General features: G+C 46.6%; 1 long non-coding RNA gene across 4 annotated transcripts; it reads right to left on the bottom strand.

The window, feature by feature from the left end:
* Positions 1 to 308: 308 nt before the first annotated feature.
* On the bottom strand, positions 309 to 9,250 carry LOC113464578 (uncharacterized). Of its 4 annotated transcripts, none has more exons than XR_003389423.1 (4): positions 8,870 to 9,250; positions 6,362 to 8,187; positions 5,202 to 6,296; positions 309 to 803 (listed from the first exon to the last, which is right to left on the bottom strand). It is a non-coding gene; the product is annotated as an uncharacterized LOC113464578 (long non-coding RNA). The 4 variants fall into 4 exon arrangements; XR_003389425.1 differs by having other exon boundaries at positions 6,362 to 8,169; XR_003389422.1 differs by having other exon boundaries at positions 6,362 to 9,242.
* Positions 9,251 to 12,935: the final 3,685 nt, after the last annotated feature.

Here is a 12,935-nt window from a genome sequence, read left to right as displayed (position 1 = left end):
CGATCACGGAATGGTCTGGCCGGCCCTGGGGCGACGAAATCGCTCGTCCCAGAAGCGACCGCGCCCAATGGCAGCTCGGATTTCAGCATTTTTCGAAGCAGCCCGTCGGCTCACCGTTAATTATACATTTGCCAAATATTACTGCTACCAATCCCTCGTAAACCCCTACCGACTAGGCTACGATACCAATGCACGTTTCCTAATTGGATTTCCCATTGTATCGATCAAGCAACAACTATACTTTACATACTTTATATCGCTTATCATCTTTTATAATCTTTTAACACTAGAAAGATTATTCATTATTATTTGTACATTTGCCCAAAAGCAGTCAAAATGACTTCCTTGGGCAATCTAGTGTTAAACCATTGATTATCCCTCGAATCACCGATTATCTTAGAAACTGTACGAACCATCTTTAACAATGTTTTTTGGACACTCAAAAAATAGGAAATCGTTGAAACTGTGTAATAGCGTTCTCCCTGGTGGACATACATATATCAAGGCTCGGTAGCTCGTTAGGCATGTACAACGGGTTCGCGATGGCTGCGGCCCGACGGATAATAACCGTGCATCCTGTATCTCTAATTGCGGCGCAGGGTTAGGTGCACGGTGGCCGGTCTAGGAAGGCCTCCTCTTCGTGGTTCCTCCTCTTCGGATAAGGATCGGCGAAACCACGGAACGGTCGTTGGCCAGGCCCGTTCGACTTTGAGGGTAACAGCCGGATACCCGAGAAATATGACGGCCAGGAATTAATATGCACCACCCGAGATATGAATGGCGTTACGCGATTATCGGCTGACCTGCAAATTGATAGAAAATGATGGGTGTCGACGGGAGACGCGTTATGATCGATAGAATTTCACAAAGCCTGGGTGTAGGATTTATTAGAATTTTTTCCGTACATTGAAAATCGATAGAAATAGGCAAATGCAGAATGTGGAGCAAAACTCTGAATTCGATGAATGAGGTAACGGATAGTAAAAAGAAAAGGATTCGTTGAAAATCAAGGATATAGCCACGAGGAGCGTAGTTAGTGTATGTACGTACGTATGTAGGTATCGATAACAGAGTGTCGTCGGAGCGCGAGAAAAAGGGCGTGACGTATGGTACCCCGGGGTCCTGCGATACGAAAGCGCGTCTTCCCAAACAGCACCACCGCCGTTGTTGCTTATATTATTACCGGCATACATATTTATGCGTGGAACACGCAAGACCCGTGGAGGTGGAACGGGAATGGAAAGAAGAAGAAGAAGAAGACGAAGAAGAAGAAGAAGAAGAAGAAGAAGAAGTAGAGGTAGAAGAGGCCCACGAGGATAGGAAGAGGGAACGGAGTGAGGAATGCGCGAGAGAGGACGCCTCACGTTGGCTCGGTTGAGTTAGTTATTACTGAATCAATTACCCGTTCGTATTTATAGAGTGTAGCCGTGTTTCTTTCTGTTTCTCTCGACGCTCTCGATCTCCCCTTATGCCTCACCTTCTCCTTCCTCTTCCCTCCTGACGCTGTCTTCCCGCGAACCTTCGACTGGATCGAGAGGAATCTCTGCTCTCGCGCGCCGAGGAAGATCGTATCGGGATACGACCGGAAATTCACGGCACCCCCTCGAAAATATACGGCACTCATCGCTCTGGCCACGCAACTTTTGCTCTTTCCTCAATTACCGATTTCTTCAGAAAATTATTTTATTCTCGCGACGAACGCGTTCGCAATGCGTGAACTCCGAACCGGATCTATCGATGGCTAATCGACCCCGGGCTCCCAATCTAAAATTCAATTTCCTAGTCGCTAACGGGCGACGTTCGCGGCACGTAGAATGGGGATTACAATACCGTCCCACTGGCTCGTTTCCTCTGCCCGTATTTACGAGTCGCGGCGCATTATGGTCGCGTGACTTTGGGGACCGGTGCCCGTTGGTATCCGGCAATGCATCGGTAATGAAACGACCCGGGCAAGAAGCAATAGTCGTAAATAGTCGGCTACCTACTTACTCGAAGCGCGAGAGACGTGGTAATTGTTTTGTTAACGTTTGGCCCTGTTCTTATTCACAGGACCAATGCATCGGCTGAGAAATTCACTCTGGCATCTGTTTTTCCTAACATCGATTCGAGCAGACGATTGTTAGTCTTATTCACAGATCGGATCAATCTTGTCTTAGTCACAACAAGAAAGAACAGTATCAAAAAGTGTAATAGTAATTGACTCTTGGAGTTAGCCTACTGTTCTTTCTTCTACTGTGCATTAGCCTCTGAAATTTCGTTAAACATAGAATTAAATGTTTTTTGCGATGAGTCTAATAAGGTAGAGAATGTAGAACGGGATTAGCATTTTCAATTTAGCTGGGAACTGCAACGAGGAAATTGGTTACAGCTCTGGAAGTTAAACGCGCCGCGAGGGCTATAACTTCTCTGCTCGCTTGTAGACGAATCAGAGACGTTACTCGGTACATAACCGAGTTAATCGCGTCTGGTTTATGTCCGATGGAGTCGAATAGATACACGGTCGATCGGTCTAGACTGCGATTTCACGCGATGGCGCCTGGTAGAGTTGCACAGTGCAGTTCATTGTAAATTTACCTTGGAATTTTATCCGAAATCAATTCGATGGATTTATATGAATCAGGAATTAAGTTGGACTACATACTTCGGGTTAGACGTTCAGTTTACTTGGTACTGGTTAAAATTTGTGGGGTCGATGCGAGCTACTCTCGAAATTTTTTTTATTGTTAACATTTACTAATAACTTGTTATATGACTGTAAATAATATAAAAAATATTAAAAATTAATTTTAGACAAATTTCTTTACATATTATTCTTTCACAATGCAGTCATTTTTACTGCTTTGGGCAATATAGGTATATATTAAGTTTCAGTCTTTCTAGTGTTAATAACGACGACCACCTAACAAGTCCTGCGTCACGTAATTAATACACTATGAAAAATAGTTATGCGGTGTGAAATCGATCAACTACTTTAGAAAGATGATTGTATGTGACAAAGGTGATGTCTGGCAACGGTAAGAATCTAATAGAAACACGTTAGGAGCGAGTTTTCGAGAACGGACAGCGGGAACATCAATTTGTTTAGACACGATAATGAGGGTATCGTTAAGAAGAATAATGATCAGCGTGTGCCAGTTTCCCCTTCCATATGAACAACCTTTCATCCTTTGATACACCCCGAAAGGCGCATCACCGGATTCAAACCCAAAATCGCGTGTAATGTACACGGGCCACGTGCCGGTGACGTTCACGTGCTAGAAACCCGTCTTATGATACTTGCGCTAATATCGTAATTCGTACGATACACGAGACTTCGAATTATTCTATTTAATTATTCTCGATTCTCTCGTTTATCGATTCTCACGAAATTTGTCGATGGATGAACAGACGATGAACCTTATGCAAGAAAATTAAATGTATACAACTGTTCATGATATCAAAAGTTGAATTGGAAAATTTACTCGGAACGCATTAGTACAGTGGTGGGCAAAGTACGGCCCGCGGGCCAACTCCGGCCCGCGAAATTATTTAATCCGGCCCGCCGAGGGCCCATCGACATGGATAGTATATGGCTCGCTGTAATTACGTTTTGACGGTCGAGAAATATAAAGTGCATTTTTTCTATAATTCTGGCCCTCCTCTAGAATTTCTTAAACTTTGTGGCCCCCCATTAAAAAAGTTTGCCCACCACTGCATTAGTAGCACACAGTGTCGTTGTGCATAAAAATTCACTGCCCGGTCGTCCGGCAATATTGTTACGACTTCCGTTATTGAGGATGTAAAAGACGGAGTTGCTGTTTCTGCCAGATTTCTCACTCCGGACTTTAACAGAGTGCGACGGGCGTTGAAGGGTGATATTCGCACCGGCGCCTCTCGTCAACGCCTAATGCTGTCCAATTAACGCGACGGAGCCATTTAACCGAATGCCACGACCCAGATCTTCCCTCGAACCTGTTGTGTACCTGTTCGCGGCGCGCCGCCGCCGCCGCCGCCGCCGCCGCGACCCTCGTACGTCGTACGTGAGGACATACGACGTCGTTAATGCGTGCACGGAAGTTTTCCTCGTAACTGATACTTGTCTCCGTTCTCCAGTTACCGCGGAGGAATGGTACCGCTGGCCAGGGTACCATGACCACCTCAGCCGTCGCATTCGTTGCGCTCGAACGTGCAATTTCGAGACGGGCTGCGTGTGTCCCTACCATCGCCCGTTGCCCCCGTTATCTTAGCTAACGCGACGTTTTCTCCAACCTTGGGATCGTCCGAGCACGCATCGACAGCCAGACGATCTTAAGACAATCGAAAGTCGAAGGATATAACCAGAATGGAAAGTATTGAACGAAAAGTTCGAGAACGTTACACGGTTCATTTAATTTTTCCTCTGATTTCTGAGTAAGGACGTCGCGTCTCTGTACGGATGATAATTAAGTTGGTATCGACGAGTTTTTCGAGAACCTATTACCGCGGCTGTCCCTGGCCACGTGTTGATTCACGTGCACAATGAGAAACGCGCGATGCTACCCACCGTATTTCTATACGCGATACCAAACAGAAGGGATCCCTGTAAACACGCGGTGGGGATGTTAACAGCCGAGGGTGTCGCGTAACGAGATCATACATAGGGTAGATTATGCTCTCTTCTGATTCACCGTTGTTCACAAGATATTTATTCATTCAGTTACATGTGTATGGATTAGTGTCTCTTTGTGCGAGATCATTCAGTATAACGATACGTACATCAACTATGTATAACGAAAAGACATGTAAAACTTGAACAATATAATTTCAAATGAAACTAGTGTAAATGAGCTAGTCGGCTGTTCCAATAGACGGTCTGTCAGCGAGAAAAGGTAGCGCGAGAATTAATGTATAATAGATTATTTTTATTTTCCCAAAACAATGCGAATGGCCACGATCTCGAAATGAACCGTGGTACGCGTAACTAAAAGGACGCTGGAGGTAAAAAGCATCCCGTCAATCTTCACCCCGTAGGACATAATTGAGTTCTCCCGCGTTTCCCAGAGCTCGGGGGCTCTTTCTCGTGGTTAGAAGAAGAGAGGTTCGTCCTACCGATGGATTCACGGTTCCGCGGATGAGTCTACGGGAGGATGAATCGTGGCCACGGGAGGACGAGCAGCAGGGGAGGAGGCTGGAGGAGGTGGTAGGAAAAGGAACGGAGGCGGGTAAAGGGGCTCTCACGTTACCTTCGGTGCGGCCAGGTGTCGGGTTACCTCCGACCTCATCTTCCTCCGTGCCTCCGCGAGTTTGCCACCATCGACATCGGCCGTCCGTACGTCTGTCCTTACGTACGCCTACCATCCGTCCTGTCACCTTAGTTTCGCACACGTCCCGCTTTTTCTCCTCCCTCGCCCTCCGCTGCGAAACCCTCGATTCTCAAATAGAAAATTGATGGACCGGTTATCTATAAAGATACAGAACATTCATCGTAATTGTACAACCACACGATTGAGACAGTATATGATTCTGTTTAAACGGAAACGATTATAATAATCGCACAATTATTAACATGCTTTACCGGGTATCAGAATAACTCAAGATAATCATTTCCAGTTAGTAGTTGAAATTTAATTAAAAGCGAGGGAAGATGAAAAACTTGAAGGCATTCGCAATACCGTTTCATCGCAGACGAACTCGCGGAACGAATGAAAGAAAAAACGGAACAGATATGAAAGTAAATGTTGGTGCAATTTTGATTCGCAGACCGATGCAGCCGTTTGTAATTACGTACTATAGTGGATAATTAAAACGGTACTTCGACGAGCCAGTTACGTTTCGTACACCCCGTTTGTCGGCAAAGGGTGTATAATCGATACCGACGTCGAGGGGTGTCTGTAACGGGAAATACCATGATCGAAAGCCACCCCTTCGGTTTTCTCTGCATATCCCCTAACGATGCCACCGACTGCACCGGAACTAATTAATTCGACTGCAATTATTTTTATTACCACGTGTAACAGCGCCGACGTATCGCAGAAGTCAAGTTTTTACGATGCGCGAGAGATATTATAATTCATAATATTCATGATCTTTTAAAAAATACTCTCCTGCGTCGTCGATCACGGTTAAGCACGCTGGTTGCATGTGACACTTTTTCCCGCGTAGTCTTCCACCGGAGACTCGATTCTTCCTCTCTCGCGCAACATTTTTCTCGCCATTTTTCATCCTGGTCGTCTACTCGCGAGCGTCCTTTCTCCAACGTGCGCGCGTCTCCGCGTGTGTGTGGCCGATCTTACGTACTGCGGAGCGCGTATACGGCCGGGATGTAAGTACGTACCTACCTACGCCCAAAGGGATTGAATTACCACCGCGAGCCCCTATGTGGCAACTCTCTTACTTAACCTACCGTCGTCGGGAACTGTATCGACACATTTTTCTCCGTCGGGGTGTCCCGCAAACGGGCCAGTCTCGGCTCTCGCCGGACCTTCTCTCCTATGAATTTTAACGATCACCTCTCACCGCACCGTTCCTCTCGGTTGGCTTTAGACAGGCTTAGAACTGGACCTAATGCGCGACAGGTGCTCGCTGACAAGTTGCGAGACGTCGTCACTACTCCCGTTATCAATTCTTTGAACACGTCCAATTACGATACAAATGATATTCGTAATATAAGCTATCGGTAATAAGACTGTGAATTACGTGATAATTAGGAGAATGAGGAATGGTATCGCTGTAAGGAAAATAAGACGGCAACGAGTCAGACGCGAAGGAGAACGAAGCGAGACGGGTCAGACCACGTTTGCCAACCGGACGGTCTAATCTCCTAATTCCGAGACGATCTGAATGGCTTTAAGTACTGTTACGCGTTTTCACTCACGTACGTGTAATTTCATAGAAAGAGAGAGAGAGAGAACAATGTGACCCAGCCTCTGGACGGTGGGAGAGAAACGGTCGCAGACTCGATAAGGGTGAGGAAAGCAGAAGAAAGCTTGGTTCCAGTCGGTGTGGTGCACCGAGAGACACCGGGAGAGGCGGACGGTGAAATGAAAAGAGGACGAAGGGAGAAGAGGCTGGTCGAGGTAGGAACGAGACGGGACGAGGCACACGAAGTTCCCTCGGCTCGCATGGCGGCCTCGAGTACCTACCGACTCCCACTGACTGGCTGCACCATCGCCATCGCCTCCACCTTCTTCGCCCCACCTTCAGCCTACCTATCCTCGACGCGTATCCTGCACCTTCAGGGTGGCGTCACGCTCAAGACGCTTCCGGTGTTAAATTACTCGGTGTGCGCCTCTCTCTTTTTCGCTCTCCAACTTCTCCTTACGCTTCTCTTCGGCAAACTTCTTCACCTCCATCACGGTTCCCTCCTCGTCCCTGGTTTTTTGTCTCGGTACTCTCGGCTCACTCCCTCCCCCGTACCCCTCTTTTTGCTCAGTTTCTCTTCTTTCTGCCCCTTTTGTTCCCAGGTTCGACGATCCTGTCGGGGTGCTCTCCTTTCCCCTGTCCCCGTTTTAATAACCGTGAATAAAACAATCCGCCAAATTATGTCTTCGCCGGACGATGAATCGACGAAGATCCACTCGAGGTCCCTGTTGATCCATCGATCTTCGAACGAGCGACGTGTTCGCCGCGTCCTCGGACGAAGATCAAAATTTCGCTCCCCGATTGGGACCGGTCTGTTTACAACTGTTTTGACCGCTCGGCGTCAACCGGAAGAAAAGTGGCGTACGCTTTCGTGCCGTTCTGTGACCGATAACGAGAGGAATCCAGAGACAGATCATTCCCGTTGGAGATACGGATCGGTACTCGCCCGTCGTATTCTAGCCTCCGAGGCTTAACGAGCCGGGTCTCACGACGTAAATTACAAATAATAAATATCCGGTCCGCGGGTTTATCGCGGCCGAAAGATCGGGGATTTTAGGATCGGATAGGGCGCCGCTGTTAGTCGCGATGTGGGCGGGCATCGGGCCCTTCTTCGAGGCCCCCCACTGACACGGACGCCGCGTGGTGCCCCGCTGTCTTACCTGACCCTTTCTCACCACCCCCCCTCCTCTTCCCTCGTCACCTACGAAAAAACAATACCGGCAACGGGGAACACCTGACCAGCGAGAAACCGCTCGAGCTCGTCACTTCTGTTGTCGATTTTTCAATGCCCAACCCCCAACTGCTTCTGCTTCTTTAACAGAGATATGCATTCGTTTTCCTCTGGACCAGCTATGGGAATAAAGACACCTGAAATTAGTTAAAGAAATCGTGTAGAGGCAAAAAAATGGAAATTGGACGTTTAAATGATCAGTTCCTTCAATCGATGGATATCATGAAATAGTCTTATGATCAATTTGACTGATCATCATATTTATTATAATTTATTATATTCGTAATTAAAGTTCATTAAAATCCGATTGATCATCAGTGTATCGATTCGAAAGTGGCTTATGCTATAATTTACTGAAAAGGAAGATCGACGACACTGAGAGTGCAACAACGATCACGATTTCCCATGGCGTCTCTTCGCATAATTTGCCGGCGGGCCTGTTATCGAGATCCCCGGGGCGCGTCCTTCTAATCCATCGAAATTAGCATTATCCCCGTTGCGGATACGTGGGTGTGTAACAGGCGGACCGACGTGTGATAACTTTTGGGCAAGACGAGGACAGGCGTATACGAAAAGGAGAGGATAGGCCGTTTTACACGCATTCACGCACGCACGCGACGCGGCACGATTCACGAGACAGGAGACCGGCAGTGGTGCGTGTGCCCGGTGCACGTCGGTTGCGTGCGTGTAGCGGTTGTGTGGGTGTCACGGGGTGGCCACCTGTCTAGCGAGGTATGCGCCGATAGCATCACCAGAAGAGAAAGAGAACCAAACGGAACGAACGCCCAGCGCTAAGCAAAGACAAGGGCGGTAACTCACCCCGACAAATTATAGAGTGGCCAGACACCGCGATTCTCTCCACCTCTTTCTAGTCCCCTACACGACTCTTTCATCCTTCGTATTTGTATACAGGCATCTTTTTTCAAACGAACTTTTCTGTATCACGACGAATCAATCCGAGGAAATATTCTTCGCCAGTGGAAAATGACTTTATATTCTATTGATGCTCGCATGTTTCACGTGAGAGACTCTTGAGATCGAGTGGACGATTTAAATGGTAAAGAGGTGTGAAAGAACTGCGGCAGCGAACGCAACGGTGGCGTCATTTATGGTAAATGGGTCATGGTTTAGCGACGGATAGATTGCGAAATTGTGGCAGTTCTTTGAACTTTTCTTGCGGTAAAGTAAACTGATATTTCAAGCGGCCGTATGTAATTATTGATATTACGTCGTACCGAGTGCGACTTAGACCACCCAGCAGTAGTCCTAGATTTCGCTCGAAGGACAAGCTTAAACGATTACTCGAGACATCGTCCATTTATGTGGAACCGTAATTTAACGCAAGTCGAACAATTTCTACGTCGCGAATAATTTTTCTGAGAAAATATAAAAAGGAAGCTTTTCACGGTGTACGCGGAGGCTTGCCGTTTGAACTCGTGGCATGATCGGACGTAGTTAGTTCGGGACCGAGGCAACACGCATCCCAAACTTTGATTAAACGAGTCGCAGGGACCCGCGGCCCGACTCATTTGTCTGCCGTCTTCTCTTCTCCTTCCGTCCCTCTGTTCCCTCCCCTATTACCGTGATTCCTCCACCGGTACCAAGAATCGTAACGATTCCTTGAAATTCGAGGGTGGTCAAAAGTTTTCGCTGTTCTAAAACAGGTGCTCGCGATCTCTATCTGCAACTCGACTTCCCATATCGATCACAGCTTCTAAGAATATTAAAGCGTCTCGAACGTATTCGCAGTGAATCTACTTGCAAGAGAGAATCGTCTACGCAATTGTGTGGTCGAAAGAAAAACGCAATATCGTTGTAGAGAGTAAGACCTCGGCTTATCGTGCACGAGCGATTTCCTGAACGATGTTCAGTGTTCCGCGTAGCCGACCGACTCGCAGCATTTACCTGACTCGATCCGCGCCGGTTAGACGAGATAATGCGATAATTACTGAAAAATCCTGTTACGTTGAACGCGAGCTCATAGACTAAGTCGTTGTCGGGCGATTCGACGCGCGTCTAGGAAAACCGATTACCGTTATCGATGGGCGAGTCGCGATGGGTGTCGCGAGGAGGACGCTCCGTGCCGTTCCCATAAACGGATAATGGTACGTCGGCTACGCGGCGTATACAACTACACGGTCCTATTCCCTTTGGAACATCTGTATGGAAGCCGTCTGCGGGCCGTGGATGGCGGCGATATCGGGTTACTAACGTCATCGTTGCCGATACGCTCTGAACAGAGGGACTCGAGCGACGAAACAGAAGGACGGATACAACCCGGGACCACACACGGACCCACGGGTGCAAACTACCGTCGACGCTTCCTACAAACCCTCTCTTTGCTAATCACAATACCTCGTCGATAATTCCCTTCCAATCGATTACGGAAACGATAGTACCATCATTGATAGGCTACCGAATTTATGCGTAAGACAATGTTATCTACAGGAATGATAATTGCAATGGAAACATTCGGAATTCGTCAAGATATTAATTAATCGTGTGTTAAACCGATCTTAAATAGAGAAGATTTGAAAGACGTGAAGAAGAAGTGTTAATATTCAGTTCTAGGAAGAAATACTGAAATATGAAGCAATGGCAATATCCGCCCTTAATCTAAATTCTGCTGACTATTGATAGACGCGTTAGATGAAATCTCAAGGGAGGTGTGAGAAGCGAGAAACAACGAGGGTTAGGCGCCACCGGAACTATACAGAAGGAAAAGTGTAAGCGAATGGTATCCAGACAAAAAAACAAACGAGGGTTGCGCGTATATACGATTCCCTACCAACGATAAACGTCCCGAAGAGGTTTCGCGTGACGGAAACACGCGAGAAACTGTGCATACATGCGTGTCTCGTGGGTCGACGCATCGCGTCGTCGCATAAAGTAGGTGGATATGGCTTGCCCGGCGAGCAAGCGCCTCGTAGATAAGCAATTACGATGGAATCCGCAGATAACGCGACAAATTCGAATTCCGAGATTCGGGGCTCCGATAGGATCGACACGAGGCCTCCTCTCTGTCTCCTCTTCTCTCACCCTTTTCGCGTTCCCTTGTTCCCACGAATTCTCGTATTTTCCGGTTAAGAATTTCTCGTTCCTCGCCGTCCCGTCCGTATGACGCATTTCAAATTGCATAACGTCGGGATTGATGATATCATTTCTATATGTATACATCGTTCCTTTTGAGTCCGAAGATTCCAGCCCTCTGCGCTGCTTCATTTGTTACAAGAAACGATACGAATGTACGCGACACGTATCCACTTGTGTAGCATCGATACCTTTTCGGTATTTGCTCTTATCAAGGGGAATACGCGAACAATGTGGTGCACACCGGCGTGCATTTACATCGCATGGCTAGAGGAGAGTACATACAAACGTATCGCGTTACGATAGAGCAACGCCCATCGGTTTCGGATAGCAGAGAAACGCACGAAATCGCCTAGCCGCGGTACGAACAATACGCGAAACGTTCACGTATGCACGCTCGGAGTTTTGACATGATCGGGACGCCACCGATTGCCACTTTGATGCCGGCACGCTATCATAACCATCGCTCGAACTCGCCTTTTCAACGACTACTTTATACAACTTTTATTAATAATTGATTAACACTGGGAATTCGTTGATAGACTGTGTAATCAAATTTTTGTGATCGCATTCAAATGAATCCAGTCATTTAAATGGCTCGTAGAATATTAATTTCTGTTGAACGAAATTAATGAATAAATCCAAATCGTATTACTCTGTAATTTTTCAAATTGTTATTGCTACGATTTCCTCGAGGTTCGTTTTATCAATACTGAGAATTTATTGATACATTGCAGATTTCAATTTTTATAACGAATAGGTAGACTCGTTTCAACGAGGTATTTACTTTTCATTAAAATTGATCAGTAAATGAAAGTTCTATAATTTTTCGAAATCGTTTGTTGATCTCTGGAAAGATTTACCTGTGGTTTAGGAATCGAAGTCCTGTGGATAGACAGGGAAACCGGAAGTCGGTCTCGTACTACGAGATTTATAGTCTTCCGAGTGTCTCGTTGCTAGACTCTCGCTCGATACCCACCCCGCCCACGAACGGCAGTAGATTACGCGGTTTTTGCTCCGCGAACCATCCTGTATACGTTCCCCGAGCCGCAGAATTTATCGATTATACAAACAATAAGGAAATCCTCGAACGAGCGAGATGTCGGAGGAACGGTTCCGAGCAAACTCCACATTTTATCCAGCCTCCGTCTACGGACAAATAGTCCTAAATAATTTGCACCCATGTTGGAATGTTTAAAATGTCAATTGCGAAGATCAAATAGAAAGGTTCAATTAAATTCTGTTATGAAGATCATAAGAATTATTCTTTATTTTAACGAATTTAAAGAGTCGCGATTCCTGAATAAAGACGAGTGTCTTTATTTTTGGCAAGTATCCCGACACCTCAGGCTTAATTAATTTTAAACAAAGTTAAAGTCGGTTGACGTGCAGCCACCAACGCGAGCGGACGCACTCGAGCGAGCGTCGTCGACGCCGGTAACGTAATACGGAGTCGGACTACCTGACCGATCTGACAGTAAGCTCGAAATAAAATCGAATCGGGAAGCATCCGTACAGCTGGAACTCGTTTACAAACAACTGTCCCCTTTTGGTTCTTCGTTCCAGTCGATTAAAAAATGAAGCGAGTGAAAGCCTTAATCCGCGGGGTCGCAAGCTGATTCTACGTGCGTATCAAGTTTTCGCGTTTCCTGTTCAACTTCGTTCGACGTCTCCGTCGCTTTCCCAATTTATCAACAGGCATTTGTCATATGAAAAAAGTGAACTAATTCACTGTTTGAAATTAATCGCTTAAGGATGTATTGGCTACACAGTCAATCCCAAAATTTTATGTACC

This window comes from Ceratina calcarata, unplaced genomic scaffold (genome assembly GCF_001652005.2).
Source record: "Ceratina calcarata isolate Rehan_Ccalc_2016 unplaced genomic scaffold, ASM165200v1 scaffold428.2, whole genome shotgun sequence".
Classification (NCBI taxonomy): Eukaryota; Metazoa; Arthropoda; class Insecta; order Hymenoptera; family Apidae; genus Ceratina; species Ceratina calcarata.
This window is presented reverse-complemented; position numbering and strand designations above follow the sequence as displayed.